The sequence below is a fragment of the Chiloscyllium plagiosum genome, unplaced genomic scaffold (genome assembly GCF_037043375.1).
Source record: "Chiloscyllium plagiosum isolate Xiang-an unplaced genomic scaffold, Cpla_swu_hap1 HiC_scaffold_4, whole genome shotgun sequence".
NCBI classification, from domain to species: Eukaryota; Metazoa; Chordata; class Chondrichthyes; order Orectolobiformes; family Hemiscylliidae; genus Chiloscyllium; species Chiloscyllium plagiosum.
This window is the reverse complement of record NW_028270142.1, coordinates 16,253,430-16,274,384: the sequence shown is the minus strand read 5'-3', so window position 1 is coordinate 16,274,384 and position 20,955 is coordinate 16,253,430. Positions and strand designations below refer to the sequence as shown.

The following is a 20,955-nucleotide window of genomic DNA, read 5'->3' as shown; positions in this document are numbered from 1 at the left end:
TGTGAGAAATAAACATTTTCACACAAGGAGTGATTAAGGTCTAGAAAACACTGCCTGGAAGTGTGTTGGACACACAATTGAGGCATTCTAGAGGATATTGGTAAAATTAAAAACAATAATCAAGAGCATGGGATAAAGGTAGGAGAATGGCACTACATTGTGCTGCTTGCTTGTTTTATTCCTGATGAAGGGCTTTTACCCGAAACGTTGATTCTCCTCCTCCTCAGATACTGCCTGACCTGCTCTGCTTTTCCAGCACCACACACTCGACTGCTTGTTTGAGGAGCCTGTGCAGACATGATGGGCAGAATGGCCTCTTTCAGAACGATAACACCCCTGTGACTCTGGGAACTCCAAACCCTGGTCGTGACCAAGCCCAAAGTTACAATCAAACAGTGTCTCATTATTTCATTCAAAAACTGAACATGGGGGTTTTCCTTTCTAACCTCTCAAGTCAGATCACAGGAAGTAGTAGTTATATCACTGATGTTGAGACTTTCCAGCAAAATCAACCCCTTTCCCAGAAAAAATGCCCTGCCATCGCCAAATATATAGATTGTGCAGTCATATTTGACGGACATGTGAGATACTACAGCCAATTGCTCAATTGCCCTGGTCATTCCGGTTAATGGGCCAAGATGAGACAATTGATCTTTATTGTCTCTTTCTGAAACAGACTCATTGTGACATTTTTAGAAACGACTTGTCTGGCTTTAATAAACAATCCTGAATGCTTCCAACTTGTGGTCTTTTCTTCATAAAACTATTCAAATTCACTTTGTTTTAAAATACAGCCCAGGAACACATGCCAATACCAAAAAAAAATTCCTCAGAAGAAAACAACAATCAACAAAATCTCAAGGCATCTCCATGCTCATGAGCCAGCTGCTCAGTAGTAGCTGATTGCCGAGATATTCCAATTTTTTCTGAACTCGCTGGGCATGGGAAAGGCTTCACATCCATGCTTCCTACTTGGAAACATGGACAAATTTCAGAAAAAGCTTCAAGGAGAATTGTGGAGCAAATTTCAAATTCTAGCACTCCAGGGCGTAGCATGTTGAAACACTAATGCAGTTTATTAAATTATGTATACAGTATTCATATCTATAACAAATAGCAAACTCGCAGCTGCAAGACACATATCCTGCATGGATCATGGGCCAGACAATGGAATTATTGTAAAAAACATTATCTGCGTTTTGCCTGCTGAAAATAAATATTTTTTCCACTGCTTATTTTAATAGTAATAAATGAGCCGTAGAAAAGTTTATTTCATTGTGAAAGAAGTGAGGGAACTGCATAAATAAATATTCAATGACTGGTGCTCACTTAGGTTGCATGGTCTTGCTATGCTGTCTGCCTGCTCCATTCCCCATCCTCAATGCCATGTTTCTTCTCCTGGCGTAGAGGCAAAAGCTCAAGCAGGAGACCCCCTCGTGGATACAGGTCCAGAGCTGGTCAGAGGAGGCAGAGGATCATCTCCAGTGCTGTCCAGAATCAGCTGATTGGGCCATGTTCCAAAAGTACGCAGGTACCTTGCCACCACTGCCACAGACTTTATTAGCAAGTGTCTGGAGAACTGCATACCAAGGAAGTCAATCCGAGTGTTCCCCAAAAGGAAACCCTGGATGAATCAGAACATACAGAACCTGCTAAAAACCAGGCGTCAGGTCTTCAGATCAGGAGACCCACTCAAATATAAAGAATCCAAGTATGACCTTCGCAGAGCCATTAAGAGAGCCAAGGACCAATACCGATCCAAACTAGAGACCCAGACAGACACCCAGTGATGATGGCAAGGACTGAATGACATCTCAGGTTCTAAAAAGAGACAGTGTAAGATAGCAGAAGATGACACATCTTTCCCAGATTGTTTCAACGCCTTCTATGCTCACTTTGAGCAGAGTTTTGGCAGAGAGGTTACACCTATTCTGACAAGTCCTGACGAACCTATCCCAACAGTTACTGCATCAGAGGTCAGATCAGTTTTGCTTCGTGTGAATCCAAGGAAATCGATGGGACCAGACAGAGTACCAGGCCGTGCACTCAGAGCATGCTTAGATCAACTGTCAGAGGTCTTCTTGGACATTTCAACCTCTCCCTGCAGCAGGCCACTGTCCCTGCCTGTTTCAAGAGGGTCAACATCATCCCTGTGTCTAAGAAGGCTCATGCAGCATGTCTCAATGACTACCGCCCAGTGGCCCTAACTTTGGTGGTCATGAAGTGCTTTGAAAGGCTGGTCATGGCATTAATGAACTCCAGCCTCCCCACTACTCTTGACCCACTCCAATTTTCATACTGGACCAACAGATCCATGTCATATGCTATATCACTTGCCCTTTATTCCTCCCTCGAACATCTTGACACCAAGAACAGCTACGTAAGAATCCTACTCATTGACGACAGTTCAGCCTTCAGCACTATTATCCCCTTGAGAATTATTACTAAACTTCATGATCTTGAACCAAGCCCCACTCTCTGCAACTGGATCCTCAGTTTCCTGACCGACAAGCCACAATCAGTGAAGACTGGGGACATTATTTCATCCTCACTAACACTCAATACTGGAGCTCCCCAGTGGTGCATACTTAGCCCCCTACTGTACTTGCTGTATATCCATGACTGCATCGCCAAATACCAGACTAATGCCATTTACAAGTTCGCTGATGACACCACCATCGTTGGTTGAATCTCAGATGGCGATAAAACAGACTACAGACAGGAGGTGGAAGACCTGGAAAAATGGCACACTGAGAACAACCTAGCTCTCAATGCTGGCAAAACCAAGGAACTCATTATTGACTTTTGGCAGGATGTTACTCATACTCCCTACACATTAACAGCACAGAGGTGGAATGAGTGGAGAGTGTCAAGCTCCTGGGAGTGGTCATCAACAACAAGCTTTCTTGGACTCTTCATGTGGACACACTGGTTACAAAGGCCCAACAACGATTCTTCTTCCTCAGACAGTTGAGGAAATGTGACATGACGGCGAATACACTTGCCAACCTTTACAGGTGTGCCATCGAAAGCATTCTGTCTGGATGTATCACTACCTGGTATGGCAACTGTACCATTCAAGATCAGAGAAGATTACAGAGAGTGGTGAACAAATCACAAAGGCCAACCTCCCATCGATAGAATCCATCTACCAAGCCCGCTGTCAAGGAAAGGCCGCCAGCGTTCTCAAAGATCCATCCCACCCTGGCAATGCTTTTCTACAACCTCTACCATTAGGGAGAAGGTACAGAAGCCTGAACACATGCACAAGCCGGTTTCGTAACAGTTTCTACCCTACTGATGTTAGAATACTGAATGGACTCAGACTCTAAACATTCGCCTGTACAGTGTACCTGTGTTTTTGTTTTTGCTGTTGTTTACCTATTATTTACTATCGATGTTACTTAACTCTGTGATCTGCCTGTATTGCTCGCAAGACAAAGCTTTTCACTGTGCCTCAGTACACTTGACTATAAATTCAATTCAATTCAATAGTAGGGCAGAGCAAACAGAGATGGAAGAACAGTGGTAAACGAGGGGCAGTTGCCTTGGGAGTCCTGAACGTTGACTCCGAACCTTTGAGGTCTTATAGCATCAGGACAAATATCACCCCACCCACTAAACAGTTTCTAATGAAACTGTTGAACATAGTTATTTTGTGTTTAGTATGACTGCAATCAGCAGAGTGTTTTCCCCAGAGTCCCATTGACTCCAGTTTTGCTAGAGCCTCTTGACACCATAATTAGTCAAATGTGGCCTTGATATCAAGAGCAATCACTCATGCCTCACCACTGGAGTTAAGCTTGTTTGACCATGTTGGACAAAGGCTGTAAAGAGATCAGGAGATGAGTGACTTTGGTGAAACCTAAACTGAGTATCATGAGTAGGTTGTTGCTGAGTAAATGCCATTTGGCCATGGGATCACTCAGCTCTTACTATCGTATGCTGGTTCTGTTTTAAGGCATGCAAGTAGTCCTGGGCTGTAGCTTCACAAGGTTGACACTTCTTTCAGATATGGCTTACTTTGCTCCTAACATGCTCTCCACTCTTTGAGCCAGAGTTGATCATAATGGTAGAGTGGGGACTTGTTAGACCACAAGCTTGTAGATTGCAGTAGATTGGCTGACAATCCAGTAATTTTTCATGTTGAACACTACTTGGAAGCAGCATGGAGGGTGGCAAGGGTGCAGAATACAACCCAAACAGGGAAACTGCCATGCCATTACAAAATGGTTTGGTCGCACCACTTCTCACCTCCCAAAGGATACAGCTGCTAGACTGGCTCTGAACCAGGTGGTAAGGGAACCAACAAGAGGAAAAAGAAAGAACTTGCCCATGGCAGCATTAGTTAGGTGACCACTAAATAGTCATTGCAGACACAGTTCGGTCTTCACATTGTGGATATTATCTATCACATCGTGTGGAATAACCACTGTGCTAAATGGGACAGACTTTGAACAGGTTAAGCAACACAAAGTTAAGCATTTCTGAGAGGCTCTGTTTCTTCAGCAGCAGAGTTGTATTCAACTGCAATCTACAAGCTTGTGGTCTAACAAGTCCCCACTCTACCATTATGATCAACTCTGGCTCAAAGAGTGGAGAGCATGTTAGGAGCAAAGTAAGCCATATCTGAAAGAAGTGTCAACCTTGTGAAGCTACAGCCCAGGACTACTTGCATGCCTTAAAACAGAACCAGCATACGATAGTAAGAGCTGAGTGATCCCATGGCCAAATGGCATTTACTCAGCAACAACCTACTCATGATACTCAGTTTAGGTTTCACCAAAGTCACTCATCTCCTGATCTCTTTACAGCCTTTGTCCAACATGGTCAAACAAGCTTAACTCCAGTGGTGAGGCATGAGTGATTGCTCTTGATATCAAGGCCACATTTGACTAATTATGGTGTCAAGAGGCTCTAGCAAAACTGGAGTCAATGGGACTCTGGGGAAAACACTCTGCTGATTGCAGTCATACTAAACACAAAATAACTATGTTCAACAGTTTCATTAGAATGTTTCAGGATGTCAGAAGTAGGGTATCAGCACAGGTATTTTGTTGATAATTGCACAATATTCAGCACCATTTACAAATCCTTGGACTCTGAAGCAGCTCATGTCCAAATGCAGCAAGACTTGGAGAACATCCATGCTTGGACTGAAAAGTGACAAATAGCATTTGCATCACACATGCCAGTTGATGACCATCTCCAACAAGAGAGAAACCAATCATTTCCACTTGAATCTCCTGCTATCGACATGCTGGAGGGTATCAATAACCAGAAACTGTACAGATATTGTGGCTGCAGAAGTATGTCAGATGCTAGGAATTTTGCAGCAAGTAACTCACTTCCCAACTGTCCATTGCCTGCACAACATTTACAAGGCACAGTCTGCAGGGTGATGGAATAGTCCCTCTCGTGTGCATGAGTGCAGCTCCAACAATAAAAGTAGCTTGACACAATCCAGGTCAAAGAGATCCATTTGATTGGCACGTCCTTCAATACTCACCCCCTTCATCACTGAGGCACAGTAACAGCAGCTTATACCATTCATAAAGATGCATTGAAGCAACTCATCCAGGCTCTTTTGACAGTACTCTTCAAACCTGTGACATCTACCACTGAGAAGGACCAACATAGGAGATGTATGAGAGTACCCCACTGCACTTGCCCTCCCCTGACAGTCACCATCCTGACTTGGAACTATATTGCCTCCATTTCTTTCCACAATGCTGGATCCAAAATCCTGGAACTCCCCTCTGAACAATGTTATGGGTGTACCTACACCAGAAAACCTGTAAGGTTCAAGAAGGCAGCAATTCAGTGAATACTTTAGCCAGCGATATCCATATCCCGTGAATAAATAAAAACTAACACAGTTTTGAAGAAGATGAGCAGATCATATTGAGCACCACACAATTATTGCATTCCCTCTAACAAAGGAATCCAGCTGAGGTCAAATCTGTTAAAAATATTTACTATTTACTTCTTGCTGTCAGCATACACTCCTCTGTAACATCTGTCTAACTTCATGAGTTAATGGCTGCAGGATGCTTGAACTTAACTTCAGGAAGGTATCGGTGTTTTAACATCTTCAACTCATTATTTATGAAGCTTTCATTGAAGTATTGTTTAAAAAAAAGTTCCCCAGTTTGTAAAATATTCAACGATTCCATACATGTATGGCAGAGGCAATGAATTTAGTCTTCAATGGCAATTTACAGCATATGGTTCTAATTAATAACACAAACTTTGCGTAATGGCAGAACGCAGCAAGTGAAAGTCAATAAGAATTGTTTGAACTGATTGTGCAACCTAAGAAAACAATAACATTGGCTCAGGGCCAAGATTATTAGCCTATACCACTGATTATTTCAGGATCATGATAAAACTCCTTAATCTTTTTGCATTTATGGAAGTGAGCTGGAGGGACAGGTTGGGGGAGGGGGGGGGGGTTGATGTTCATGTTTATGTGGAATCCATGGAATTTGCTTTTCTATCAAAGCTTATGAGATCTGAACAAAATCAATGTATGTACATCCAAAACAGTTTTAAAGGTTTTGTAAAACGAATCTTTCAAAGGGGTGTTGGTTTAGTGTTATTGAGCTTTACTTCGATCTGCTGTAGTGAATGGCACAGAAATGGGCCAATGCACTGTGTTCACACACCGGTAAGAGATTATGATGTGCATCTTTCTGCAAATATAGTTGTGCCATTTCTGAGAGGTGAATGTTGTAAAACTTGATCCAGAGTTACACACTGAAAATAAACAATTACCTTCATTCCTGTAAATGAACTCACGTCGATGAGCAGTGCAGTACTCCTAACACAGTACCCACTGGAGACATAAACTCAAATTTCAACAGATACTGTGATCACTTGCACCAGATCTCCTGGAGGATAAAGAAGTTGCTAATCGAAAGCATGCTTTCAGACACATAACAGAACTGGTAAGGGAAGACACCTTCCTGCAAATACACGTCTATTCCTGACTGAGAACCCAGCATTCAGGGTCTGCAATCGTTGATATGGCCCCTTCATCTTTTCTATTTCAGAGGCGACAGCCAACTGTCCAATATCCACTGGGAAGTGATTTCTTTTGCATTTTAAAAAGGACTAAACTAAACATGAATTCTCCTGAAAAGACAATGAATAAAGATACCACCAAGTGTACTACAGGAAGATGCCAAGTGCAGTCCCACTTCGGCTAATCTCAGTTGGGATAGCTGATATGAAAACTGACAATTGTACTGGTGGCAAGGAAAGAAGCTAGCTTAACATCCACTGCTTGTACACCCCTGGAAATGTCCACTGAACGTGTACACATGCATGTATTCAGATGTGGACGAGATCATATTTTGAACCAATACACTTAAGAACCTCATGACCACCAGCCAAAAAGACTAAATATTTAAATACTCAAACGTTATCTACAAGAGCTACTAAAGATTTTTTTTTCTTCTTGGAGTCCAGTATTTGCACTTTCTGAAATAAACAGTAAATGTTGAAAATACTATGCAGGACTGGCAGCATCTGTGGAGAAAGGAACTGCCTCAATGGGCTGAATGTTAAAACCATCAGGCTGGAGTCCATTTCTGGATTCCCACTACTATCCACAGCACCGTCAATTTTCAACAGCACATGATAAGGATGAGACTGCTCAGTGCACCCCAGAACCTGCTCCCCCTCAATGCAAAGGCAGACATCTTGCAGCCACCACAATCGGAGTCCGATCAAATGTTCCGGTCATCAACAATGCTCTGGATTCAAGAATTATTCGGAAGGCAAGGTCAAAGACTTGTGATTCTCTCTATGCCAATTCATGCTCCAATCCACATTCGCTTCTCCATGTTGACACATGACCCCACACACCCCTCCACGCTCATATGCTCACACATTCTTTGTCACCTATGCCCATTCATCTATTACAACAGAACCAATGGACCTTATAGACACCAAAATGGCAATCAACCAGAGCTTCAATGTCTCAACAGAAGATTCAATAAGTGCTTGGGGATTAGTGAGGGGCCTGAGTTGAGATGGAGGTTATGAGGGCAATGGGGAGAAAGCAATGAGTTGGCATAAGCCAGCTAAGGGAAAGGTGGTTGTGCAAGGGTGAGGGCTCAACTATAAGCAAATTCGGACATGAAGTATCAGAGAAACAAGGTAGGCCCTTTGATCAGCTCACTGAGCCACCAATGTGTTTGCTTCCAGACACAGTGCGCCCAAATCCACCACCCTTCCCATCCCCAAAGGTCATGTCTGATAGGTGGGACATTTTCTACCGGGACAAGTCTGCTAAGCCAGGCAAAGTTCCATCTTGAGCTGCTGCCTCAGTAGCAAAAGTCCAGTCCGAAGCTTAAGATTAGTAACCTCTCACCTGATCAGAGACCAACCAGCTGTAATGTTGGTCTATTTCTCTGCCCACAGACACTGCCAGACCTGCTGAGCATTTCTAGCATTTATTATCTATATTTCAAGCATCTATATCATTCTGTGTTTCTATTAATGGTCATTCATTGTCTGAAACACAATAAAAGGTCAGCTGAACACTGTAAATGCAATGAAGCACAATTGGGTCATAGGTAGGAGGCTGTACTGGAACATTTTTCATGATTCTCTATCTAGATGTAGAAATGCAATAACACACACCATTCTCCATCTGGGATGCTCTAGTGCAACATCGCACTTCATTGTCTATCTGGGAACTAATGTTACATCAGACATCTGGTCTAGCTCATCGGTTCTGTCAAATCACTGTGTATTGCCTCTGGCTTCAATCAGCTCACCATTGAGCTGGAGTAGCACAATGTAATATCAAACTTCACTCTGAGCTGAGATGGGTCATCATGAGTAGTCCTTCAGTTCTAACACAATGAACGTCTGGGCTGCAGATTACTTTTCAATCACTACTCAGAAGTGTTAATTCCAGTAATTAAACAGAACTTTCTTTGGTTGTCTGTTCTCTCCCCCACCTCAGTGAAAATCTTCTTTAATGTGTAATACTCCATCTAGTGGGGTGCCCCAACTCAATTTTGACTTTTTGGTTGAAGGGAGTAGACCAGTGTGTTAGAAAGAAGTTATGTACTTTGGTCAAGAGGGAGGTACAGTAACAAGTCATTTCCTCAAATTTCAATGAAAGACTCAAGTACATTTCTCGGAATTAAAATATATTGATCATTTCTACGTTATGGGTTGAGAGTGTTCTCAGTTTCTAAATAAAATGTGTTTTACTTATGTAATAAATGCCTCTTCAAAAGCACGCTATCATGTAAGCATTTGCAAACTGAACGAATGGCCCTAGAATTCTACCAACCACCTCCTGATTCTCTAGTGCATTCTTATAAGGTATTGTTTTTAATTCATGATTCAGTTTAAAATAACTGAAGCTACCGTCATAGAATCACCATGTTAAAAAGGTTAGGAAAAGCCGCATATTGCAATAAAAAAGTGTTTTCTCATAGCTTAACATTGAAATGGGATCTTTGTTGGTTATAAATATCCTTGATGTTTGTCAGTAATAAAATACTTCCACAATTACTATTGACAGTGCTGGATAATCTTGAAGGTTGCATTGCTTCAAGAAGATGAGTGTTACAAATCATTCCGCAGTGAGAAGAGTAACAGCAGCAGGCAGCAGACAGGTTTCAATTTCACAATGCTGATTATCTCATTCCAAATTCTATGCATGCCTAAATCTGAGAATCCCTGAAGCATCTATATGGACTCCCACTTTTAAAATGCCTATTACAGTTTCATACTTCTGCTCCTTCCTGAAGAGTGCCATTTCGCTAAGCTTAAATAGCAGAAAATTACACTGTTTCTTCCCTGCCCATCTTCTCAATCTCCATTAACCAGAGGAAGAACAAAGAACGAGGCTGGACTGTCTAGTCAGGCAGGTTGTAGTCCAAGTTAAATAGCACATGCTCACTGATAGATTTCTTTGCCCCTAAAACTGAGAAACCACTGCAATTAATCTAAAAATTATATTTCAAATAGATAATTCAATGGTTGCTTGGAATTTCTGCTGTGGCTTAAAGCTATCTCAAAGCAAACAGCGACAAGCTTATCATTAACTTCATGCTTTTCCTTAAAATTTATATTCATTGCACTGAAACAGCAGTTGTGTAAACCAGGACGATTTACATTTGTCGAGCCATTAGATATATAAAAAATTCAACACTTCTGAGCTCTGATGAAACTGATGTTTTGCAGAACGAGAAAGTGTTTTAAAAGCTCTATAAAACTACCATCCATTGACAGTTGGGATTGTGACAGAAAAAAAATCCCTTTTCTTAGTGCATCAAAATGTGGCTTATTAAAAATTAAAATACAAAGCAATTTTTTATTTTATAAATCTATTTTTGTTTATCGCAATATCAACTTTGCATAGGGGCACATTTCATGAATTCCTGCAAGGGAAGCATTCCTGGCAAGTGCCATATATAAAATTTTGGGAAGGTCAATTATATACTTGACATGAATTGACAAAATATGTGATATGAATTGTATCGTACAACCAACATTTACAATGTTCAGTTTCCATTTAATGCAATACTAATCATCTAATATGTTGCAACAAAAATCCAAAGCTTTTGCTATTGACTGTGTGCCATTACATATCTGTATTAAAACAAAGCACTGCATAAACAAAAACTGCATTTATTTTTCACTAAAACATATCATTCTGTAGCAATAGTGTTTCAGACTTTCACAATGAAAGGATAGTTCATCCTATACTGTATTTGCACAAACTGTCCGCTGTTTCATTTAATAGCTATAATTTGATTGCTGCTCAAATTTCCCATAATGCTTTGTGCTGTGGCCTTCACCACAAAAGAAACAAGCTGCCAGAGTGAGAAAAACAGCTGTTCCTTCTGAATCACAAACGCTACAGTAACTTGCTCACTGCTTTTGCCTTAACTTAATGAAGAGCGAAAAGTGTGTTGCATGTTTTCTCTAAACAGTGCACTTAAGTTTAATAATCTGATACAGCTTATTAAATGTGAAGTTTGCTGATCTTTAAATTATTCATAACATGGTCCTGACTGATTAAGATTGGCTTGTTAAGGAGCACAAGAAGCAATTAAACTGACAAGGCAGCAAGGCCTTGATGTATACATTTATTATCACAAGAATACCCAATGTGAATGCCCTTATTAAGCAATGAATTTCACCTCACTGGCCTTCTACCATTGCTGCCACAGGCAGAGTGTGCAAGGAACAACATGTCAAAAGCTAACTCTGAGGAAATGCCCATCTTCCAGTGAAACCGATTTTGTAATGAACCTTTCAATTCACTCCTGAGGTAATAAATCCTGACTGGTGCATTAATTACTTGATAACATCCCATCAAAATGCAAATGCAGCACTTGACCCACAGGAATGGCTCAGTAGCTGTTAACTCTTCAGGGTATATATAAATTGTCTGTTTTTTTTTAATCAAACAGGGCATTTATTTTGTCCTGCTTGGATGAATGTCACTTGCTTCCAATTTCAGTCACACTGCAGGACGACATTTGTATAAAGGACTGACAAGCTGCATGATAATCCTAATTTCACTACATCTTGGCTTTGTACATTTGAAAACATTTTCTTTTCATTTCTTTGGTGGAGAAATCTAAGAGGTCGGTATCTTTTCTGCTAATGTGACATGCCATGACCTTCCCCCAAGAGTGAAATTTCCCTGAAACTGTGCTATAACTGAATATATTAATGTAGACATTAGACAGTACTATTCCTGAGTTGTCATGTGTTCAACTCTGTTTTTCATAGCTTCCAGCACATTTTTGGATCATAAATACTGGACAGTTCCAAGTAAGCTGATGTGAAGTGAAAAAATTTGGTCCCTTTCCATATTAATGGTACAATATTACACCACATGCAGGGATAGTAGTAAGACACAATGGGAAAATAAATTCCACAGAATAACATTTTGATGGAAACTATTTTTCTGGTGCACCCAATGGATTTTTTTTTTCCCCAAGTTCTTCGGGGTAGTTCCCTTGATCTCCTCATTCATTACTGAGTGCAGATTTCTTTTCAATGGGCAAGTGCCTTTTTTGAGAGATCAGCAGCAGTTGTCTGGATCTCAACTAATAAATAGCTTCTCAATTTCAACGACCATTACAGTTCAAGCCAAAAGTCTAATATTAATGTTTAAGTTGGAGAATGCCTTAGGAATGAGTTCCCAGCCCTAGTGCTGTTAGTCAGCGCAATTACCTCACTGCCAGAAAACTACAAGGCCTCTGGTTATTCAAGTAAAGAATCTGACATTTAGTCAAACAATTATGCATTAATGATTTCTTTTACACACAATAAATCAGAAAGCGCATTTTTTTTTTCTGGTCAGCTCCAGCATCTATCCACTTCAAAAGAGGAGTATAGAGGGACTTCAACAAAATGAGGAGGGGATGGGTGCTGGATCCAGTTAGGCTCAATCGCATGAGAAAAGCAGCAACAAAACATGAGTAACAATTATTAACTGCACTATTAAAAATGAAATATGCCCTATCAAAAACTGCTGAGGACCCATGGCTGAAGTTCTGAATTCTCACCATGTGTGGTACCTTTTTCACCCTGTCACACTGCATCCTACATGATTTAAAACGTGATCAGGTGGTTATTTTTTTATAAAAAGCTGCAAGTCCATCAAAATTAAGTATTTTTGTTAGAAATATTTTTACAAATTGAAATCAATTTCTTTTAAAATAACAAACACTGGAGAAAAATTGGAGAAGGATCTTGAATCATAAAGAATCACTACAGTGTGGAACCAGGCCATTTGGCCCATTAAGTCCACACTGAGCCTCCGAAGAGCATCCCACCCAGACACCCCCCCTCTACCCTATCCCTGTAACCCTGCATTTCCCATGGCTAAGCCACTTAGCCTGAACATCCTTGAACATTATGGGCAAGTTATCATGGCCAATCCACCTAACCACACCTCTTAACACTGTGGGAGGAAGTCGGAACTCCCAGAGGAAACCCTCGCAGACACGGGGAGAATGTGCAAACTCCAAACGCAAAGTTGCCCTAGGCTGGAATCAAACTTGGATCCCTGGCGCCATGAGGCAGCAGTGCAAACCGCTGAGCCACCATGAAGAGAGGAAAACAGAAAAATCGTATTGAAATGCTTTATTAAAAAGTTAATTCTATTATAGTATCTAAGGTAATTTCAAGGATCAAAAACAGTAATTGCTGGTAAAGCTCAGCAGGTCTGGCAGCAACTGTGGAGAGAAATCAGGGTTAACGTTTCAGGTCAGGTTACCCTTCTTCAGAACCCTGTTGTTGCTTCTGATTTCCAGCATCTGCAGTTCTTTTGGCTTGTATTTTGTAACTTCAAGGATACAGTAGCGCCTCGACATACGAACGACCCCGTTCACGAACAAATCGGTTTACGAACAGGATTGTACGTAACATTTTTCTTCAATGTAAGTACGAAATTCAAGGTATGAACAAAGGTACAAACGCAAAAAGCCCGTGTGCGACCACGTGGTTTCATTGTTCTGCTTTGCTACGCGTTTGTTGAACGCAAAATCTCTCTTGCCCCGCGTGATCTCATTCAGTTCATCTTTGGCGAGCGCGCGCGCTGTGAACATCGTTCATTGCTACGACCAAGCATTCTTACACTATCCAAACAATGGGAAAAATTGATTCAGTTCGCGAACTTTTCGGTTTGCGAACCGGGTCCTGGAACGGATTAAGTTCATAAGTCGAGGTGCTATGTATTGCGTATTTAAATAGCTTGTATAAATGCCAGAATTTGAGAGACAAAGCTGAAAATCTAAACTGTCTTGATCAGGGAACCTTGCAATGACTTCAGGGTTAATCTTTTGAATACTATTACTTAACAAAACATTCAAACATGGTCACCACTGCAATGCTGTTTTTTTAATCTCAAAAGTACAAATTCAGGAATGAACTAATCAATGTTCTGTACAATTGCATCATTTTCCTATGCATGGTATTAACCAAAAATCATTTTTACTTGTCTGAGAAAGGACATACAAATAGTTTGGAAATATAGTCAAAGCCCAGTAACTTGCAAATAGTTAACTGCAAATGTATGACCACTTCAAAACTTTTGAATGCTGTGTGGGGAAAAAAGCCATCTAATAAGGGCTCAGGATAAAGGTTGACCAGTGTAGACAGAGGATCATGACAATTTTGACATTTTTCTCCTGTTTGCATACATAGCAGCATCACCACATTCAGCTGCTGTTGATCTTACTTTTGGAATGTTAACCTGCCATTATATCTCAGTATGTCTCTTTTTACCACCTGGATTATTCAGTCTTCCCTTTTATTTATCTTTATGACTCACTGTAAAGCTCTAAAACTCCACCAGATGAGAAAGTATATTGTTTGGTCTACCATTTTCAGATCATATCCTGGCCTAATGCCTTCACAACAGGCTGAAAAAGATGCACTGATAGGTTTCTACATTTTTCCCCCTAAAGATCAAGACAGGATAATATGAATTGATGCTGAAAGTAATGACTCAGAATGGCACCACTAAAGCTTAGTGTGACTGGCATGTGATAATCTTTGCAAGATGCTCAGCATGTGACTGGACAGTCTAATGCAATATACATTTCTAGTAAAAACAATAATTGCATGCACCGCTTCTGAGGTATTCTGCGTAACATTTGGACAATGTTTTTACTTAAAATAACATTTTGATATATCCCTTGAGTATTGAATTCTTTTTGGAGTCTGAGATGTCACTCCTGGAATTTCTATGCAAAGTTAAAAGTTTACCTCTCAAAATTCCATTGAGCACAGTGAACAAAAAAAAAAATTAATATTATGACAGGACACAGCCCTCTTGGAATTTGTGAAAAATTTTATTCTAAACACCATTTTCCAAAATGTAAAATTAGAAACTATAGGATGTGAAATCGTAAGCTTTCCAGCATTTACATTTTGAATACGTTAGTTCATTTGTTTCTTAAAACACCTTAAAACTCCAATGCCAGTATATTTTTCCTTAAATTAGGGGTGCAAAACTGTTGACAGTATTCCAGCTGTGATGTAACTACTATCTTGTATGAATTTCGCAAGACCTCCTTATTTTTATACACCAGGCCCTTTAAAATAAAAGCTAACATTCAATTTGCCTTCCCTATTATCAAACTGCCCATGGAGTCCAGGTATGTGCAGGCTAGGTGGGTTAGCCATGGGAAATGCTGGGTTACAGGAATGAGGCGGGGTCGAGGAGAGATGCTCTTCTGGAGGGTCAGTGGATCAAATGGCCTTCTTCCACACTGTAGGGATTCTATGATTCTATTATTACCTGCTAAACTTGTATGCTAACTTTGAGACTGCTGCATGAGAACTCTCAAATCAACGTGCTGTAGTTTACTGCAGGCTTTTTGCCATTTAACTAATATTTAATTCTTCCATAATGGGAGTAAATGTGTGGTCATGTACTTTGGCAGAATGAATAGCTCACCTGCAAAGTTTTTGACCATTTGCTTAACCTGACTACATCCCTCTGTAAACTTGGTCATCCTCACCACTTGCCTTTCCACCTATTTTTACATCATTTGCAAAGTTGGCTACAGTACTTACAATTTCCTCATCCAAATCATTAATATAAAATGGAAATAATTGTATGCCCAGCATTGTTCCCTGTGGTATTCCAATCATTACAGAGTGACCTCCTGAAAATTTGCCCCGTTATCCCAACTCTGACTTCTATTAATGAGCCAGTGTTCTATCCATGCTAATACACTACCTCCAACAACTATTTATTTTTGCAAGCAGTAGCCTTAGGGTGGCACAGTGGCTCAGTGATTAGCACTGCTACCTCACAGTGCTAGGGACCCAAGTTCAATTCCAGCATTGGGTGACTGTCCGTGTGGAGTTTGCACATTCTCCCTGTGTCTGGGTGCTCCAGTTTCCTCCCACAGTCCAAAGATGTACCAGTTAAGTGAATTGGCCATGCTAAATTGCCCGTAGTGTTCAGGGATGTGCAAGTTGTCAGGGGAAATGTGGAGCAATAGGGTAGGGGAATGGGTCTGGGAGGGTTGTTTTTCTGAGGGTCAGTGTGGGCTTGTTGGGCCAAGTAGCCTGTTTCCACACTATATGGATTCTAATGTGCAGTATCTCATCAAATGCCTTTTGGAAATCCAAATATATTATTACATCACTGCTCCCCCTTTGTCGATCATGCTTGTAACTTCTTGAAAGAATTCTAATAAATTTGTCAGGCATTATTTCTCTTTCATGTATTCATGTTGACACTGCTTAATCAAAATGGAGGACACGGAGTTAATTAATTTCAGACCGTGAACAATGTTGAAGCCTGAAGGCTATAAAATGCCCAAGTCAAAACTAAGGTACAGTTTCTCCAGCTTGTATTTGGTTTCACTGCAGCACTTCAGCAGGTCTCGAATGGAAATGTTAACAAGGTGGTGTATTGAAATACTAAGCAACTGAAGAGTTGAGGTCATTCTTAACGATGGAGTGGAGGCGTTCCCCAAAGCAGCCACCCAGTTAATGAAAGGAATACAGTAGACTAGATTGCAAGTAGTACAAGAAATATGCTGCTTCACCTGGAAGATCTGTTTAGGGCCTTGGCCAGAAAGAAGGGAGGATATAAAAGTGTGAATCTTGTACCTGCTGCAAATGTGTAAGACAATGCCACAGCGTAAAAGGAGAGATGCAGGAGTGGACCAAGAAGTCATGGAGAGAAATGGATTATGCAGAATGCTAATAACGGAGGGGAAGGGTGGATATGCTTGATGGTTGCATTCTGTTGGAAGTGACAGGAATAGTGGCAGAAGGTCCTTTGAATGCAGAGACTGGTAGAGTGAAAAGTGACAGCAAAAGAAATCTTATCATTTCTCAGATACACGCGTACATCATTCTCGCAATTCAGCTTCTATTTCATGACGTGACATGACTGTGATTACTCATGACAGAAGTATGAAAGAGGCAGCCTGATATTAGGTCTATATCAACTGGAACAGTTTTGGTTTTAATTCTTGAAATGGCTAGTTGTTTTTCTGGTTAGGTACAAAATCCAAACAATAAAGTTTCAATCTTTTTATAAAATGACCAAAACAATATTATCTATTAGAATCTAATCTGACAATTTGCTGTGGTTCAATTTAGACTATCACATAGTCAGCTCAATGGAGTATAGTTTTCTGTTTTATTAAACTGTATGAATGTCATGTGTTTACATTCAAAGGCATTTTTGAACTGAAGCAAATTAGGCTTTTTCCTCTGTCTGCTATCCCTTGGTAACCCAGTTCTGAAGAAGGGCTACACCCAAAACGCTGACTTCTCCACCTCCTGATGTTGCCTGGCTTGCTGTGTTCTTCTTCTAGCCTCCTGCTTGTCTACCTTGGATTCCAACAATTGCAATTTTTTTTGTCTCAATCGTTTGTATAAACAATTATCCTTTTGAACCAGATCATTACAACAATTATCTAAGTCAGAATTCATTTCAATGTAAAATAGCTAACCTGAAGAAAACAAGCCTTCTTATTTTGTGAATTGCAGTGATTCCTAACTGCATTTGGTATTGTGATTGATGCGTTTCCTTTATAATCATACTACTTATCTTTGGAATTAAAAACTGCAACACCTGCAGATGAACATGCTTTTCAAGATAGTTATTTTCCAATGGAGTATACATCTTCAAACAGCTTACTCTTCAGTAAGTTCTTTTTGGCCAAACGCATCTGGGAATTCAGGCAGGTGATCTACTCCAAAACCATCATCCAAGTTCTGGTCATCAGCAGCAGACATTCTACTGTTCCTGAAAAGAACAACCCATTCTCTTGCCCCTCCCTCACTGGGGAGCTACCCGACTCTTATGCTGTATATTCTGCACGCTGTTGTCAGATCTGAGCAGAAGGGCGAATTGTGCATCAACTTTTCAACATTTTTACATTCACACTATTGTAAAGGTAGAGGACCATTGACCGAGCATGCAATGATTAGGGTCATAAATAGTAAGCTTTTGTAACTGCTTTAGTTGTGTTTGACACTTTGAATTAAATTGCCTTTGTATTTAGATTATTAAAGCTGGATTTTCCTCCACTGTACTGTCCGAATTTGGATACAAAAATCAGCAGTAAGCATAAGGAAATTGGATGGAGAGTCCTAGCACTTACTGATACCACTGTGCATTTTACATCCCACTACCTAGTCCTTTGACTACCCAGGCACAAGTAGCTAATTGTAGGATGGGCTTTCCTCAAATTGGCTGAAGGTAAGATCTATTTTTCCTACTGTAGTCCTACGGGTTATAGCAACTTGGACTGCTGACTGCTATGGACCAGACAAGCCCCCTCAAAATAACAAGGATATAGCATAGAACCTTAATTTTTATCTTATTTAAAGGCATGTGTAACCAGATGTAATTCATTTGGTCCACCTATAGGCTTTAAGTGAAACACACTTTATTCTTTCAACATAGTTAAATTACAAACAAAAATAAAATTGTCATAACCATAACTCTATCAAAACAGAGTCATAAAGTCATACAGCATGGAAACAGATCCTTGAAATACTTAATAAGATATTATTTGACTATTAATAATCAACTGTTCCAATATAGCAGCATTCCAAAAGACATCCTCAACAAAGGCAAATTCTACAAAACAGATTTTCCTCACACACTATTTCCCTTTCAGTCCAGGAGAAATGAACACCAAAAGAAACAAGCAATCTCACAGCAGAGAAAGAAGTCAAGCTTTTGTTGCGGCAGAGAGAGAGAGAGAGCTGTATCTATCAGCTTCGACAGCCAACTCCAAACCCCAACTGAAAGCAAAACTATAACTCTGGATCTGTGTGAACCTGACTCCATCCAATCACACTTCTTTTGTCTAATTTTTAAAAAAAACACTCAGTGAGCTCAAAGCTGTTTTTCCACTGCCTCTGAAGCAGATAATCCAGCACCACTGTGGCATCATCTCTCTGCAAGAAAAACAGCACAGACCAAATCTCTCTTAAAGGCATAGTACCGTCAATGACCTGGACTGTATTTGGAGCAAGATGTTGAAAACAAGGAGTTGCATTAAGAGAACAACTGGCTCAAATATGCGGTAGATCATTCAGGTGTGAGCTTGTTATGCCAATGGGAGAGCCCATTCAAGGCCTCTATTTAAAAACGGCAAGAAGTCAGAACCAAGAATCTCTTGTCTTAACATTCCATGGACAAAGAACCTGGAAGATGTCCACAGCTTCCGTACACAACCTAATTCATGAATAATGAACTGGTACAGTTTCTCCCTCAATGGACTCTTTGCCTTAGGGAGGAATCTATAAATTATTCTCTTCGTGAAGTGTCTTTCTGGCCCTGGACCCTTTTGGAGTCCAAATGTACCGAACTATGGAGGCTGGTGTGCCTCATCTGTATTGGTACATCATTGACCAAATGAAATTAGCAGGTACTGAGGTTCGATACTCACAAACACAAACTCAGATTAATAAGTTTCTGTCCCAGGTCCTCATATTGGCATGTCACCAGTTCTATAAAAGCTGAATATGTTTCACTCTAGATCTACCAAGGGCAAAGTAATTGATTTCAGAGGGAATTAACAATCTCTAAAAATATGACAGGTGTGTTCCTGTCAGGAAACGTTACTTGCCTTATTTTCTGAACACCTCTGGACCTCAGGTCCTCACTATCAGAGCACTTGGGTACTCGACTCCACTGAAATATCTGATGTCATCATAGTAACATTGAGATTTTCCATGATTTGAGATGAACTGTGCATCAATACTTCCATGGACTGAGGGAGTTTACATTCAATCCTTCTCTTTAGTGACAGGACCACAGGAATTTTGGGGCCTCATTATTAAATGCTGTGCATGACCAGGCTTCTCCTTGTATAGATTCATTTATACCTTATTACATGAAATGGGAAGGATTATCCTTGTTTATGTTCTTAGAGTTGAATTTGCCCCATGGAGGAAGGAAACAGTGGTTAGGAGAGATTCTGAATTCACCTGCAGTGGTAAAATGACAAAAGTCAATAATTTGCACATGGGAGAGCCCTTAATTGGCTTGAGCAAGGTTCCCTATTTAAATCAAGCTTAGAAACAGTGCAACTGGAGGATCAGAGACATTCCAGTATAATGGCAACACGATCAGAAACCGGGAAGGTGCTTCAACAAAAGGTGTCCTTGCAACTATCTTTCAAAACTTTAATGAAAAGTATAGAAAATAATGCCCGGCAAGCATTGTGGAGGGAGCTCTTCTCTAGGTGGCCTCTGGCAAACAAGACAACCCTTCCAGCCAACTAGGAGCACTGGCACATGAGACTGCTGTTAGATGGCCATCTCCAGACAATGAATTTGCCTGCTAGCATTTTGGGAAATTGAAAGCTGACTGGAAAATCAGTCCCCTTAACCCCTGCAAAACATGAGTGTTGATGAGCCTGATTTCCAGCACCTCATGCCTCTAACCATTTTGTCCAGCAAGGATCAATGTCAGGAAGAGGCTCTATAATCTATGCTCATGATTTTCAGATCGTATTCATCTCCATTCATGACTGGGGACTCCTGGAGGTTTAAGTCTTTATGCTATGAATTGGAAGAGTTGTTCCTTATCCCCACACTAGTGGTCTCTAATTTTGAAATAGATACTGTGCTTCAAGTGCCATTGTGGGTTTTCCCAAAGGGAGGTAGAGATTTGCAAGCAGCCAGCTGCTAATCTACAGCAACTTCTCTCAACAACTTAGCCTCTCGTTGACCTCAGGATGTAGCTATTTAGGCCACTTTCCCAAAGGACTACTTGAGTGGAGCTTAAAGGGACAGGCCACATTGAATAACTTTTCATCTCAACAGCAGAGCACTACTGCCTTTAGGCTTTTCCTGCACTGCCACCATAACATTGGCAGAATGCCTTGGAAACCCGATGCATGGAGATAGACAGCAGTAAAAAGAGCGAAGGCTTGAGGAAATTTTTCATGTTCATCTATCCTCCAG

The 20,955-nt window shown here is 40.6% G+C and overlaps 1 protein-coding gene across 4 annotated transcripts in view; it reads right to left on the bottom strand.

Annotated features, from left to right (window-relative positions):
• Positions 1–20,955, bottom strand: part of LOC122549390 (zinc finger homeobox protein 4) — a 294,666-nt gene that overhangs the window by 113,779 nt on the left and 159,932 nt on the right. The gene's annotated exons all lie outside the window — the stretch shown is intronic.